This window comes from Palaemon carinicauda, chromosome 26, assembly GCF_036898095.1.
Source record: "Palaemon carinicauda isolate YSFRI2023 chromosome 26, ASM3689809v2, whole genome shotgun sequence".
NCBI lineage: Eukaryota > Metazoa > Arthropoda > Malacostraca > Decapoda > Palaemonidae > Palaemon > Palaemon carinicauda.
In genome coordinates this window covers 41,346,592-41,362,682 of record NC_090750.1, presented here as the reverse complement: position 1 = coordinate 41,362,682, position 16,091 = coordinate 41,346,592, and the positions used below count along the sequence as shown (strand labels likewise).

Below are 16,091 nucleotides of genomic sequence, written 5' to 3'. Positions count from 1 at the left end.
AAAATAGGGTGAGTAGGCGCCCACAGCGCATCAGCGGCCAGGAACGGCGACGGCAGGTCAGCAGGTCTGGCAGGTGGAAGGTCGGCGTGTCCTTTGCAAGGACAACCTTCAACCGAAGGAGATGGCGAACGATCTACGGAGAGGTCCAGGGATGTAGCTGGTAGTCGGCGAACGATGGCGAGGTTCCTCTGCGGCGGACTGCGGAGATGATGAACCAAAGAGGCGCCTCCTAACATCCTTGTGAGGTGAAGGAAGGCCTCTACGGAGAAGAGGAAGGCGGGCTTTACGCCTTATACGCCCTCTGGGGGCCGTGGGGTCAGCAGGCTGACCATCAGCAGTCCTCCGAAGAGGAGTCTCTATGAGTGAACTCCCCCGAGGAGGAGAATCACCGGCAGGAGAGACCGTTGGACTTAGTTCCTCCCTCGAAAGATGTTCGGAGGGGGAATTAAGCCATCAGCTACATCAGGAGCAGAGGTTTGTTACAACTCATCGGAAGTCTCTGCCCCAACATCATCAACGATAGACAGAAGATCAACCTCTGCTAAAGTCGGCGATTGTTTGACAGCTGCCCCCAACCTGATCATATCAAGCAAGGCTTCCTTGGAGGGTGAACCCTCAAGCCCCAAGGATGCCCAAAGCTGCAACAAATCATTATTAGTCACATTTACATTTACATTTAAATCCTTAGACGCCCAAGTTCGCTCTCTAACTATCGAAAAAGAAGTTATGTGGGGTGCAGTGCGTGGTTTACAAAGTAAAATAGTGAATAGTGACAGTGAAGTGGAGGGTGCGTCCGTTCGTGTCCGTCATAATCCCAGCCGGGGACCTCTTCCATGCTCCCCAACCCCTGGGAGAAGGAATGTTGAAAGGCAAAAGGATATGGCAGACTTTAATCAGCGAGCGAACGTCCCCTTGAGCGTTATTGTTGTCGATTCCCATTTCACTCCCCCTTACCACAGTAAAGGTGAGGTTAATTTGTCTGTGACTTCTTCCAATGACGTAAAGTCACGACGTGGTTGGCGTCAACCACTTAAGTCAAGACCGCTCAAGAGACATATGTCTCCTAATATGTTATTTTCATTAGTAAAATAAATTTTTGAATATACTTACCCGATAATCATGTAGCTGTCAACTCCGTTGCCCGACAGAATTCTACGGAAGGGATACGCCAGCGATCGCTATACAAGAGGGGGGTGTACTCACAAGCGCCACCTGTGGCCAGGTACTGCAGTACTTCTTGTTGACACCACTTCAATTTTTCCTCGGTCCACTGGTTCTATGGGGAGGAAGGGTGGGTCAATTAAATCATGATTATTGGGTAAGTATATTCAAAAATTTATTTTACTAATGAAAATAACATTTTTCAATATTAAACTTACCCGATAATCATGTAGCTGATTCACACCCAGGGAGGTGGGTGAAAACCAGTGTACATGTATATCAAGAAGCTAAGTATCCCGTATTTCATATTATCAGTTATTCAAAATAACAATGAAATTACAAGTACCTGGTAAGGAAGTCGACTTGAGCCATTACTCTGCCTTAAATAAGTTCGTCTTCCTTACTGAGCGCAGCGTTCCTCTTAGGAGGCTGAACAACTCTAAGGTGCTGAAGTATCAAGGGCTGCAACCCATACTAAAGGACCTCATCACAACCTTTAACCTCGGAGCTTCTCAAGAAAGAATTGACCACCCGCCAAATCAACAAGGATGTGGAAGGCTTCTTAGCCGACCGTACAACCCATAAAAAGTATTCAAGAGAAAGGTTAAAAGGTTATGGGATTATGGGAATGTAGTGGCTGAGCCCTCGCCTACTACTGCATTCGTTGCTACGAATGGTCCCAGGGTGTAGCAGTACTCGTAAAGAGACTGGACATCTTTGAGATAGAATGATGCGAACACTGACTTGCTTCTCCAATAGGTTGCATCCATAACACTCTGCAGAGAATGGCTCTGTTTGAAGGCCACTGAAGTAGCCACAGCTCCCACTTCATGTGTCCTTACCTTCAGCAAAGCAAGGTCTTCTTCCTTCAGATGAGAATGTGCTTCCCTAATCAGAAGCCTGAATAGTAAGAAACTGAGTTCTTAGAACTTGGAAAAGAAGGTTTCTTGATAGCACACCATAAGGCTTCTGATTGTCCTCGTAAAGGTTAAGACCTTTTTAGATAGTACCTAAGAGCTCTAACTGGGCAAAGTACTCTCTCCAGTTCATTCCCCACCAAGTTGGACAGGCTTGGGATCTCGAACGACTTAGGCCAAGGACGTGAAGGAAGCTCGTTTAGCAAAAACCGAGCTGCAAGGAACATGTAGCCGTTTCAGATGTGAAAACAATGATCCTGCTGAAGGCGTGGATCTCACTTACTCTTTTAGCTGTTGTCAAGCACACGAGGAAAAGAGTTTTTAATGTGAGGTCCTAAAAAGAGGCTGATTGGAGAGGTTCAAATCTTGATGACATAAGGAACCTTAGGACCACGTCTAGATTCCAGCCTGGAGTGGACAACCGACGTTCCTTTGAGGTCTCAAAAGACCTAGGGAGGTCCTGTAGATCTTTGTTGGTGGAAAGATCCAAGCCTCTGTGGCGGAAAACCGCTGCCAACATACTTCTGTAACCCTTGATCGTAGGAGCTGAAAGGGATCTTACTTTCCTTAGATATAACAGGAAGTCAGCAATCTGGGTTACAGTGGTACTGGTTGAGGAAACTGCATTGGTCTTGTACCAGCCACGGAAGACTTCCCCTTGAGACTGATAGATTCTGAGAGTGGATGTTCTCCTTGCTTTGGCAATCGCTCTGGCTGCCTCCTTCGAAAAGCCCCTAGCTCTTGAGTCTTTCGAAAGTCTGAAGGCAGTCAGACGAAGAGCGTGGAGGTTTGGGTGTACCTTCTTTACGTGAGGTAGACGTAGAAGGTTCATTCCTAGAGGAAGAGTCCTGGGAATGTCGACCAGCCATTGCAGTACCTCTAAGAACCATTCTCTCGCGGGCCAGAGCGGAGCCAACCAACGTCAGCCGTGTCCCTTTGCGAGAGGAGAACTTCTGAAGTACCCTGTTGACAATCTTGAACGGCGGGAATGCATACAGGTCGAGATGGAACCAATCCAGCAGAAAAGCATCCACGTGAACTGCTGCTGGGTCTGGAATCGGAGAACAATACAACAGGAGTCTCTAGGTTATCGAGGCAGCGAACAGATCTATGGTTGGCTGAACCCCACAGGGCCCAAAGTCTGCTGCAAACATTCTTGTGAAGGGTCCACTCTGTGGGGATGACCTGACCCTTCCGGCTGAGGTGATCTGCCATGACATTCATACCGCCCTGAATGAACCTCGTTACCAGCGTGAGCTTTCGATCTTTAGACCAGATGAGGAGGTCCCTTGCGATCTAGAACAACTTCACGAAAGAGTCCCTCCCTGCTTGAAGATGTAAGCCAGGGCTGTGGTGTTGTCAGAGTCCACCTCCACCACTTTGTTAAGCTGGAGGGACTTGAAGTTTATCAAGGCCAGAAGAACCGCCAACAACTCCTTGCAATTGATGTGAAGTGTCCTTTGCTCCTGATTCCATGTTCCCGAGCATTCCTGTCCGTCCAAAGTCGCACCCCAGCCCGTGTCTGATGCGTCCGAGAGGAGACGGCGGTCGGGTTTCTGAACAGCCAAAGGTAGACTTCCTTGAGAAGAAAGCTGTTCTTACACCACGCGAGAGAAGACCTCCTCTCTTCGGAAACAGGAACTGAGACCGTCTCTAGCGTCATGTCCTTTATCCAGTGAGCAGCTAGATGATACTGAAGGGGGGGAGGTGGAGTCTCCCTAACACGATGAACAGGGCCAGCGATGAAAGTGTCCCTGTTAGACTCATCCACTACCTGACTGAGCATCGGTTCCTTCTCAGCATGCTCTGGATGCATTCTAGGGCTTGGAAGATCCTTGGGGCCGACGGAAAAGCCCGAAAAGCTCGACTCTGAAGATCCATACCCAGGGAGACAATGGTCTGGGATGGGACGAGCTGAGACTCCTCAAAATTGACCAGGAGGCCCAGTTCCTTGGTCAGATCCATAGTCCATCTGAGAATCTCCAGACAGCGACGACTTGTGGGAGCTCTTAAAAGCCAGTCGTCTGACGGAGCCGGACACAAGATCATGGTACTGCTGCACAGTCTGTGAACTGTCAACCATGGGGAAGCGAGGAAGTACAGTGACAACCCGAAGCTGTCTAGACTGTCTGGGTCGTACAGACAACTCCTTATCGGGTTGCTGAGGTTGCCGCACTGCGTCACAACAAGTCACTTCTGTTGGTTGTTGAACGTCTTCCCAGTGACACACTGACTCCGTAAACAAAAAATCCTTTAACAAGGACTAAGCTTGGACTGCATGTCTTGCAACACAGCTCAAGGACTATGGGAGCAGGTGTGGTAACAGACGGGGTTAGTGACTGAAGTGGAACCATTACCTTCCCTGGAAGCATGTTATGCTTAAATAAAAGTCCATAGGAGGCTAAGCAGCTAAAGGCTCCTCTCCAAATGACAGAGTCCTCAAGGGAATATCAGAAGGAGGGAGAAAAGCACTTTCTCATCTACAGGGACCATATCCGAGAAAAGCTAAGTTCTCTCAGTGAGGGTTTCACTGGTGCAAAAGCAGCAGACTAGAAGGCAACGTTATGAAACTGCTTGACAGTCTAGTGAGTTGGCAACAACCAAAGATGTGTGACTGAGAAGCATGCGGTAAGGTATGCAGAGCATGTTGTATGCAGAGCATGCTGTATGCAGAGCATGCTGTATGTAGAGCATGCTGTAAGGTAAGCAGAGCGTGTTGCATGGCGTGTAACATTTCTCAGAAATTCCATGACCAGTGCTAGAGTGAGTAATATCGCATTACTGTCCATTGAAAGTGCACGTGCCGAGGGATTTGATTTAGACTGTTTTGTTGATGAATTTGATAGCCGGCATGATAATCGTAGAATTAAGCTGCACTAAATGTACTATAATCTACTTCACCTCAGGAAAGGGAAACTCGCCCTGTTGGCAACACTGCATTACTTCATGCATGCTTGCATGGGGTTTTAATATCAACATAATATTTACCTTACATTCATAACTCATGATTCATTTTTGTTTTGAAGATATTTTTGCCATATTTTGCGATTTTGTTAAAAATATATTGCAAGGAATACATATATATTTTATATTAAGTAATACAAATAACCTCCATTATCATAAAGTTTGTGTAGGCATACATGTATCTGATTACAAATGCAAGTTATGAAAGTAATGAGGTGTTATTATTGTCATTTGTTATTTCCAAGTTGAATGGGAAGAGGCTCAAGTTGAGGAGAAAGTGGCAGATGCATGCGTTGAGGTGGCTGACTCATAGCATGAGGTTGCTGCCTCAAGAGTTGCGCTTGCTGTAAGGGTTGCGGATGCGCAATAGCAGGTTCCTGAGGTGTGAGCTGCGAGAGTTGAGGTAGCGGCTGCGCAGAACGCAGTTCTTGTCTCGCGAGTTGAGGTTCCTGAGGTGCTAGCCTAAGGAGTTGAGGCTCTCGCCTTAAGGAGGGTTGAAGTCGCTGCAGCGAGTGCTGAGGTGGCTGCCTCATTGATGGAAGAGGTTGTCGTACCTCAAGAGATTGTTGCCTCGCTGGTGGAACCGCAAGCGGAAGCGGAGGAAGTAAGGCATAAGATTCCTGCTCCCATTGCTGAGGTTGCCTTAAGGAAGGCGGAGGTTGCTGCACACCGCTGGTAACTGGCAACTCAGTACGCGGTAAGGTATCCTGAGGAACCTCAACATCGTACGCCTGGCAGACTGGACTGCGGTGAGGCGGAGCGATCGCAGGAGGAGGTGTAACCTTCTCAGCCTGACACTCACGCATTAAGACCGCAAGCTGTGACTGCATGGACTGCAGCAAAGTCATCTTGGGGTCGGCAGACGCTAAGGTCTGCTGAGGCAAAGCCTTAACAGAAGATGAGGTCTGTTGCGGCATCACCTTACCTCTCTTAGGAGGTGTGCAGTCACCTGATGACTGCGGAGAGTCAGAGCTAACCCAATGACTGCATCCGGGTTGTTGAACTCTAGAGGTCTGGACTTTACGTTTAAGAGGTCTTGAGACCTGAGTCCAGCGTTTTCTCCCCGAAATTTCTTCTGCAGACGAGTAAAATAAGGGCTCAATCGTCTGCGGGTGGGAGTGACGGTCTCTGTAAGACACGCCCGCAACCACCGAGGATACTTCTGTGCGCCGATCAAGGCCTGCCGAACCCTTTTGCCCTTCGACATTGCTTCTCCCCTGGGCTTGGGAGCTTGCAAGAGGTCCCGGACTGGGAGGACGACTGGCACGCACAGAAGTACCCTCACGCACAACACTGACACACTTTGCGCTAATCACTTATCACTTTTGAATTTCTGTTTGCACTTATTTCACTGAACTCGAAACTTTAAGTGGTTTGTACAGTACCTGAAACACGCAATTCTATCCTTCCTTAAAAGTTAGTAATTGCGAAAACAGAATTACAATGTAACAGAAAAATCTAATGAAAGATAAATAATTCAGTGGCTGGAAAGAGACTAAACACTAGATCAAATAAACTACGTTTAAAATCTCTCACCGCATAAAGCTTGAGAACAAGAAAAAACTCTAGAAACGTTACCTTCTTCCCCTAAAGAGACTAGGGAGAAGAGCAAAAACGATAACAACGTTACTCGCTTGAACGAAACGTTTATCCAGCTCTCTCTCCCTCCGTCTCTATCTCTCTCTCTCTCTCTCTCTTGACTTAGAACCTGAGAGAAGAGCCCAATCATATATACTCGTTAAAACATATTATTGTTAAAGGAAAAAAACTGAAAGATTTCCCAAATAAAAAGTTCCTTTATTAGAATTAAAACCATTAAGCTAAGAAAGAATGAACAAAACGCTATAAACGGTTTACTCTTACTGCAACGTGACACCGTGAAAATTCTCTCTCTATCGTAACGATAGAGCGCAAGTTGAACGTTCTGAACGTCAACAACTGCAGAGACAAAACAAAACGTTAGTTCAACTTTGAAACAGTACGAGACTATCAAAGAAATTCTTTCAAAAACATTAAAATAGCATAATATGTTAACAGGTAAAACCGAAATGACGGGCTCAATGTTAATTAACTTCGGTACAAGAAAAGACCGCCTACTATTAGGAAAGGTCGAATATAAACAAATATAAAAATTAATTTTAATAAATTTATAAAAAAGGAAGTTAATCGAAGAGGCCTATAAAAGGCGGAGAGATATAAAATAAATCTATAACTTTTGTTAAGCAAAATTAAGAAAGAGAGTCTATACTCTCTTAGACACCAACACTTCCGTCTAAGGGAAGGGTCGGCCATTTAAAGGTGAAAGAGAGTTCATACTCTCTTCGTCACCATAATTAATCAAATTAATTCCAAAAGCTAGCTAAGCTAATAATAAAACTTCCTGAATAGCGAAAGCTGAAATCTTAGAGCAATACTTCACCAAAAACCGTGAACAAGACTCCAAAATTATAAGCGTATCCATGAACGTCTTGCCGGAAGCACGACAGAGGAAAAATTGAAGTGGTGTCAACAAGAAGTACTGCAGTACCTGGCCACAGGTGGCGCTTGTGAGTACACCCCCCTCTTGTATAGCGATCGCTGGCGTATCCCTTCCGTAGAATTCTGTCGGGCAACGGAGTTGACAGCTACATGATTATCGGGTTAAGTTTAATATTGAAAAAAACCATCTTGTAGTGCCTGGTGTTTACCGGAGGTTTTCCTTTCGGACGAAGACGATATGTCAACACCGAAACAGGCACGTAAGACGCATAATTCGTCGGAGGGAAAAGGTGCTCAGTTGACGTCGGTTCACGCTCCTTCTTTTCCCCCAGATTGGGAAATGTCCCAAAAAATTTCCCCTGTTGTTTTCCCTAAGTCTATTGACGCTCCCGTAAGTCATTCGATACTCGGTTTAGATCGCGCACAAGACGCGCTGGAAGTATCGACAGTTGACAATACCTCGCATCAATCATTACATAGTTTTGTTGACGCACACGGCGTTCGTTCTATTCCTTATTTATCAGCATTATTACAAGAAAATATTTATTTTCTGTTTAAAATGTTGTCCCGTCTGTAAATATAATTTTGCCACAGAAACTATGCCACTACCCAAGACTAGAGAACAATGGTTTGATTTTGGAGTGTCCTTCTAGAAGAGCTGCTTACCATAGCTAGAGTCTCTTCTACCCTTACCAAGAGGAAATTCGCCACTTAACAATTACAGTACAAAAGTTAACCCCACCATGAGTGAAGAATTGTTTGGTAATCTCAGTGTTGTTAGGTGTATGAGGGCAGAGGAGAACCTGGAAAGAATAGACCAGGCTATTCGGTGTATGTGTAGGCAAAGGGAAAGTGAACCGTAACCAGAGAGAAGGATCTAATGCCGTCCTGTCTGGCCAGCCAAAAGACCCCATAACTCTCTAGTGTTAGTATCTCAAGGGGTGACTGGTGCCCTGGCCAACCAACTACCTTAACGGTAATTAAGTTAAGTTCAGGTAGAGTTACTCTGGACTGAGTGTAAGATACTACTGTACCCAATGAAATATTATCATAGATTATTATTGTTATTAATATTATTAAGAACCTGTAATACAGTAAAACTTTACCTATCATTATTATCATCACTAAGCTACAACCCTAGATGGAAAAGCAGAATGCTATCAGGCCATGGGCTACAAGGAAAAAAAAAGCCAATTGAGGGAAGGAAATAAGGAAATAAACTAAAAGAGAAGTAATTAAGAATTTGAAATTAAACACTAAAATAGCAACACCATTAAAATGGATCTTACATATATAAACTATAAAAAGATGCTTGTGGCAACATGTTTAAAGATAAAAACATTGGCTGCAAGTTTGAACTTTTAAAGAATTTGTATTCTTACCTCAAAATAGATTAATATTCCCAATGCAAGAAGTCCTGATGCAGCGATTATTATTCATTAGTGAAGATGGTAATTTAGAAAACCACTATAACATACTCGAAACGCAATACACGTGACGTGCACGGTAGCGGTGCATGAGTAAATGGAGAAAAACATCACATTCACTCTTCTTCTCTACTAAGTTTAGTAGAAATTAGAATTCCAATATTTGTTTTTTTTTTTTATCTAGTCCTTGTGGGTTCATGTCCCCATTATATATGGGTAGACGAATATATGTACATTATTGTATAGATATGTGAATATAAGTAGTTTTTCTTTTTTTACTGCCATCTTGTACTATTATTTTAAGTCAAATTATAATTTTTTATATTTTGTAATGTACTCTCATACCCTGAGAGGGGTCGCTAGAGTTAATAAAAATCCTTAAATCCTTAATCCTTACCTGATCAATCATAAATGGTGTTTACTCTAAGTATAAAAAAAAAGTGGATAGAATAGGCGAGTGGGCAATGAGCATCAATATAGGAAGTTTAATTTTAAAACTAATTAGCGTAGGCTAAACCTGGCCTAGGATTAGTTTTGGAGAATAAGACTCGCGGGAAAGGAGATACTGAGTTGTTTATTTATAGATAATGTAATATTCATAACTAATAGGTTTAATTGATATCCTGATAAAGGTAGGTTTGGGGATGCAGTAAAGTTTGTTGATAAACTGTGTTTGAAAGATAGTATCAAAGAATTAAGTATGATGGTACAGAAAGATGATACGAGGTGATGTATAGATTAAATGAGGAAGCTAAAGCAATTATCAAGAGCTCCGTTGGATATACAGAAGAAATAAGGATAGAATGAAACGTAAAACAGGAAACAGTATTTGGACCAAAGTTATGTCCAATAGTCACGGACAAAGTTAATTCAGTAAATAAGAAGACGACAACCCTGATAAGAAACATTAGGATAGAAGCCTTAATTTATGTAGGTGATATAATGTTCCTTAGCAACAATCGATGCAAAGTAGAAAGAGCCATTAGCAACTGCCGTAGTTTGGAAGAACTAACGAAATTTACGTTTAGCACAAATCCACAGAAGTCTTTGGTGTTAGTAGTTAGACACAAAAAAGAAAGAGGTTAAAAATGTGAATGGAGTGGTTAGAAATGGAAGGATAGAACCAGTTAAGTAATATAAATACTTAGGAGAATTGTAGGCCTACTCAGAAAAAAAAAGGAAACCATAGTCTCAGAATAAGCAGAATGGAAACAAAAAATAGAATACATGGTACAAGAAGTTAGGAAGTATGGAGACTAACAGTGTAAAGAGATTTGGCGTTGATAGTGAGAGTTAATATCTATGACAGAGTAGTAGTGCCTACAATGTTTGCAAATATTGAGACATGGGGTGTAATAAAAGAAAAAGAAATGAAATAACTAGAGATTATACAGTACAAAATTATGAAAGGAATGTTTGAACAGGTTGCTACCACACCATATTTGAGTTCTAATAGCAGAAACGGGAATATGACCAGTTGAAAATAGAATAAAAGTATAACATCATATAACATCTTATAACATCATAACATCAGATGACAACCGGCTAGTTAAGGAGGTAGTGGAAGATCAAATAAGAGAACCATATGAGGAGTGTTGGGAAAAAAAGTATCATAGAAATATGCAGTAAATATTATATTAAAATTGAAGATGTAAGAAAGTATAAAAAGTAAGAACTCATAAAAAAAAATAAAAAGTAAAGTAGCAAATGAAATTAAAAGAAAATAGAAGAAAAAAGGCAGAGATGACCAAACTGAAGTTTGTGAATAGTAATGGCAGAATAGACTACAAAGGAGAACTTAACACTAACGAGGCAGTAAGGGCCCGGCCAGACCAAGCGCGGCTAGCGGCGAGGTTAGCGGCAAGAGGTTCCAGCTGATAATTGAAACCTTAGGTATCTTATGTAGGTGGCCAGATAGGAGTAGCGAGGCTTCCCGCGTCTCCTATCTGGCCGCTAACCTCGCCGCTAGCCGCGCTTGGTCTGGCCGAGCCCTAATAGTTATAAAAACAAGGTTAAATATGCTAAAATTGAAATAAAATTATAGAAACAGGATTAATAAGGATAGACTTTGTGTGTTGTGTAGGAAGGCAGAGGATACTACTGAACATATTTTTAACAGTAATGAGGTAAGAAAATTTAGAAATAATCATAGAGAAATCCGGAATTTAGAAACTCCAAATAAGGAGGTTACCTGGTATATTGGAAAGGTCCTAGAAGTTAGAAGCAAAAGTATGCAAGCTGCGCTATCTGTGTAGAAGGTAACTAATGATAATGAATTTTCTGCAGATTGCAGCGCTTTGCACCTACTACGCTTCTTCTAGTAGTGTGCCCACAAGCCACAATCACACAGTGTTGTGGAGAGAGCAACGAGGATCCTGGAACATAAATTTAAAATTTAGAGATACAAAATATAGCCAACATGAAAACAAAGAAGAAATTAATCCATTGAATCACATTTCTGTTACAACATTCTTAACGGTTACGCTGTGAAAAATATGGAATGTGGCGGAAAATAAGTGAGTGATTGTGCTGAAACAAACAATAACAAATTTTGGCAAATTAATATTATATGAAATTGATGATTTAACTGCTACTAATATGGCTTGTACCACAAGAAAGGGGGATATCTTTTCAGAAATTATCCCTTGATATATACAATATACATATATATATATATATATATATATATATATATACTGTATATATATATATATATATATATATATATATATATATATATATATATATATACTGTATATATATATATATATATATATATATATATATATATATATATATATATATATATATACTGTATATATATATATATATATATATATATATATATATATATATATATATATATTATCTTTTCAGAAATTATCCCTTGATATATATATATATATATATATATATATATATATATATATATATATATATATATATGTGTGTGTGTGTATTATCTTTTCAGAAATTATCCCTTGATATGTATATATATATATATATATATATATATATATATGTGTGTGTGTGTGTGTGTGTGTGTGTGTGTGTGTGTGAGTACATATGTGTATAAAAATCTGGAAGACTTACATAGAACGATTCAAGGACTGTAGAGTGGTAGGAGCCTTTAGGGAGGGGTGGCTTGAGGATAAATATGGATAAGACTGAGTTTATAATTAGCCTATTGGTGAGTAGTTGAGCTGTAAAGAAGGTAGGGACATGATAATTATACATGAAAGTTGATGCTCGGTTGTAAAACAGGCGGACAATTTACATTCTTGGAGTCTACTATATGTCAGGAAGGAGGATATGAGGCTGAAATTGAGAACAAGTTAAAAATCGGCCTTGGGGAAGTGGTGAGAGGTAGCAGGAGCGGTGTGTGATAAGAAAATGTCAGTCAAGCTAAACGTCAAGATCTACAGCAAAGTAAAAAAAAAAATAGTGTTTATGTATGATTTCACCAGTAATTAAGATTGACAGCCTGTCCCTGACGTGTCCTGCTTCAACTGAAACGGAATACAATTTGGCTATAAAAGAAACCCTTTCTGATACAACCAAGGAACATAAGCACCGAGCTACCCTTAAATTTGCACTATTTAGTGTAGACGTAACAGTTTCTCCTTTACTTAAACCAGGTGGCTTTGTCATTCACTGTCTAATGGAAAAGGCAACCCTTTGGGCTGATGTTTGACAATAAGAGTAAGAATGAGAAACTTGATCTTCCTCATTGTTGTTTTCTTGAGGCTGAACTATCTACTTTAGCTGTTTGGTACCGGGAAATTAAAAATATTATTGTTGGAAATTGACGCTTATGCAAATGGTGTTTTTCCTTTGTCTAAAGTAAAGACCACTGATATCTTAACTCCTAGGTTGACTGCTATTTTCCGTAAGTTAACAAGAAGGGGTTCTTTTAACACTTAAAATAAATTGTTCACATATAATCTATAAAAACTTGAAAATAACTAGAGGATAAAAACTTCAAAATAACAAGAGGAAGAGAAACAAGATTGAATGGTGTACCCGAGTGTACCTTCAAACAAGAGATCTCTAACCCAAGACAGTGGAAGACCATGGTACAGAGGCTATGGTACTACCCAAGACTAGAGAATCTTGGTTTGATTTTGAAGTGTCCTTCTCCTAGAAGAGCTGCTTACCATAGCTAAAGAGTCTCTTCTACCCTTACCAAGAGGAAAGTAGCCCCTGAACAATTATAGTGCAGTAGTTAACCTCTTGAGAGAATTAGAATTGTTTTATAATTTCTGTGTTGTCAAGTGTATGAGAAAAGAGAAGAATGTGTAAAGAATAGGCCAGACTATTCTGTGTATGTGTCGGCAAAGATAAAACGAGCCGTAACCAGAGAGAGGGATCTGATGTAGTACTGTCTAGCCAGTCAAAGGACCCAATAACTCTCCAGTGGTAGTATCTCAAGTTTTGGCAAATCGTCTATATAGGCAAGCTGGATTTAATACTTTGTTCCTAATTGGGTAGTTGAATCGATGGAACTTCAAAAGTTCAAACTTGCAGCCAATGTTTTTAAGTTGAACAGGCTGATATAAGTCTTTTTATAGTTTAATATGAAATATCTGTTGTGATGTTGTTACTGTGTTTAAAACATTTTATTTCAATTGTTCATTATTTCTCATATATTTTATTTATTTCCTTATTTCGTTTCCTCACTGGGCGATCTTTCGATCGCTGTTGAAGCCCTTTGGCTTATAGCATCTTGCTTTTCCAACTAGGGTTATAGCTTAGTTAGTAATAATGATAATAATAATAATAATAATAATAATAATAATGATAATAATAATAATAATAATAATAATAATAATAATAATAATAATAGTAAGAGTAGTAGGTTAGCCAGGGAACCAACCACCCATCGAGGTACTACCGGTAGAGAGTTATGGAGGCTTTTGGTTGTCCAAACAGTACTAAATTGAATCCTTCTCTCTGATTATGGTTTATTTTTCCTTTGCCCATGAATACACCGAATAGTCTGGCCTATTCTTTACCGATTATCATCTGTCCTTATACACTTAACAACATTGAGATTACCTAACATTTCTTCTTCACCTAAAGTTCGGGGGCTACTTTCTTCTTGGTAAGGGTAGAAGAGACTCTTTAGCTATGATAAACAACTCTTCTAGGAGAAGGGAACTCCAAAATCAAATCATTGTTCCCTAGTCTTGGGTAGTGCTATAACCTCTGTACCATGGTGTACCACTGTCTTGGGTTAGAGTTCTCTTACCTGATGGTACACTTGGGCACACTATTCTATCTAGTTTCTCTTCCTCTTGTTTTGTTGAAGTTTTTATAGTTAATATAGAAAATATTTGAATTAATGTTGTTACTGTTCTTGGAATATTTTATTTTTCCGTTTCCTTTCCTCACTGGGTTATTTTCCCTGTTGGGGCCCCTGGGCTTATAGCATCCTGTTTTTCCAACTAGGGTTGTGAGTTAGCAAGTAATAATAATAATAATAATAATAATAATGATAATAATAATAATAATAATAATAATAATAATAATAATAATAATAATAATAATAATAGTTTGTAATTTGGCTTTTGCAAAGGCCTTGGGGCATTTATTTCCAATGCTGTACAGAAATCTCCTTGACTGTGGTTGGGAAGTTCGTGTGATTGGGCTTATTTTAGTACTGCCTTCACTGTGCTAATTAAGAGGCCCTTATTTTCAAACTTCAATGGCTGAGAGCAGGAGGTATTTTCTTAGCATCATCATTGAATTTCTCAGCAATAGATTACAAAGAGATGTTGCTGATGGGCTGCATAGTATTATTGTAAGGACATCGTCTTACCCGTCATGTTTCCTCCCCCTGGACTCTTTCCTGATAATTGTAACTTTATTATTTGTTCCATGCAGTGGATTTTTGTATCATGATGTTGCGCTCTTTGAGAACTTTATTTTAATGTATAACACTGTATATTTCCTTAGGCTACCGCCTTAGTATTTGTTAATTTGTATTGAATAAAAATACAATGATTTTGGAGGTTGGAAATGTTTCCCTCCCTGGCTACTTTTCCGTCCGCACTCTGTAATATAGTGAACGTTGCAAGTTCAGTAAATTGTCAGTCTCTCTCCACTTGTCTTGCTGTCCTCACAATATGTGACCTCGGAGATGTTGATAAAACATAGCAGTTTTAGCTTGCCATTAACGGACTAATTACGGCTGCGTTACCTTCGAATATCTCCTTTTGCCATTAACGTTTAACAACGTCTTTTGGCTTTATCCCACACTTCAGTTTCATGAGGCAGCAACGATGAGTATATCTGACATAACCAGCTCATGCCCTTGGCCCGATGTATCAACTGACCAAGACGAAACCACCCAGCCCATCGTGCCTAGCGACCACTCAGCTGTGCCCAAAGTCAAGCTGCCACCGTTCTCACAGCACAACACCGCCTCCTTGTTCCTGAGGGCGGACGTACTCTTCAGGGCGGCCAAGCTAAACGACCCCTGCGCCAAAGCTGACATTGTCCTGACCTCCATCCCTGAGGAGGTATTTGACAATATCTCCCCATGGCTCGACACTCACTCCGGTCAGGTATCTTACGACGACCTGCGAACCAAACTAATTTATATATAATCACTTTCCGTATCAGCAAGGGCACAGAAGGTCCTTGATCTCAGCAATAGACTCATGGGCGACACCTCTTCTGTAGAAGCATGGGATGAACTGGTTAGACTTCTCATGCTGCCCCAGACCAACGCCAATGGACGACGACGAGAGATAAGCTTATCTCGCTAAATATTCCTTCGATGCCTTCCGCAGGACATGAGAGTCCAGCTCACCGATACTAACACCCCGCCGATGAACGACCTGTCAAGGGCACAGAAGTTATATGAAGCCTCAAAGGCCTCCCGCCTTGGCGCATCATCCTCCTTCAGCTGCTCATCCCTCGACTCCTCAGCGGCACCCTCTGCTGACGACGACGAAATCCTCACCCTGATGAAGAAGAAACCTCTGCAGCCTATGCAGAAGAACCATAGACAGAACCCAACTTATGGTTGATACCGGCTGTATGCAATCAACATTTCCTCCCTCACAGGCCGACCTAAATTGGCCACCTAGCAGTAATGCTCCTTCGCTCATGCCCGCCAATGGATCTCCCATACCTT

The 16,091-nt window shown here is 41.1% G+C and overlaps 1 protein-coding gene across 1 annotated transcript in view; it reads right to left on the bottom strand.

Moving 5' to 3' along the window:
- Positions 1-9,058, bottom strand: part of Polr1A (RNA polymerase I subunit RpI1) — a 41,635-nt gene extending 32,577 nt beyond the window's left edge. Inside the window, exon 1 of the mRNA XM_068349597.1 lies at positions 8,903-9,058. The gene's annotated coding sequence lies outside the window, so the exon portion shown is untranslated. The remainder of the gene's footprint in view (positions 1-8,902) is intronic.
- Between the last annotated feature and the right edge of the window lie 7,033 nt (positions 9,059-16,091).